The sequence below is a fragment of the Penaeus monodon genome, chromosome 32, assembly GCF_015228065.2.
Source record: "Penaeus monodon isolate SGIC_2016 chromosome 32, NSTDA_Pmon_1, whole genome shotgun sequence".
NCBI lineage: Eukaryota > Metazoa > Arthropoda > Malacostraca > Decapoda > Penaeidae > Penaeus > Penaeus monodon.
The window spans coordinates 32,119,502-32,119,765 of record NC_051417.1 but is presented as its reverse complement, the minus strand read 5'-3'; the positions used below and the strand labels follow the sequence as shown (position 1 = coordinate 32,119,765).

Sequence of the window (264 nt, the reverse complement as noted above, 5' to 3'; positions counted from 1 at the left end):
CATGTACGTGCGCGCGTGTGTAAGCGTAAGTGCGCCCAGGTGCTCTCAGCGCATGAGTTGTGGCAGGCAATGCAGGGGGGATACAGGTGCATCCGTTTTTCACTCCTGGTAAATTGGAAGCACTCATTCTACTTGCACAAGCGCGCCAAGCACAAATGCATACTCTCCTCCCCTCCAAAACAGAAGCATATATATTGTATTCTTTCGTTGTGCACCAAATGGCCAGCGCTGGCACGAGGAAGACGCGTTGCGACTGCGCTGTTT

The 264-nt window shown here is 52.7% G+C and overlaps 1 protein-coding gene across 1 annotated transcript in view; it reads left to right on the top strand.

Moving 5' to 3' along the window:
* LOC119593641 (relaxin receptor 1-like) overlaps positions 1 to 264 on the top strand; it is a gene marked incomplete in the record, with an annotated part of 42,684 nt that overhangs the window by 10,263 nt on the left and 32,157 nt on the right.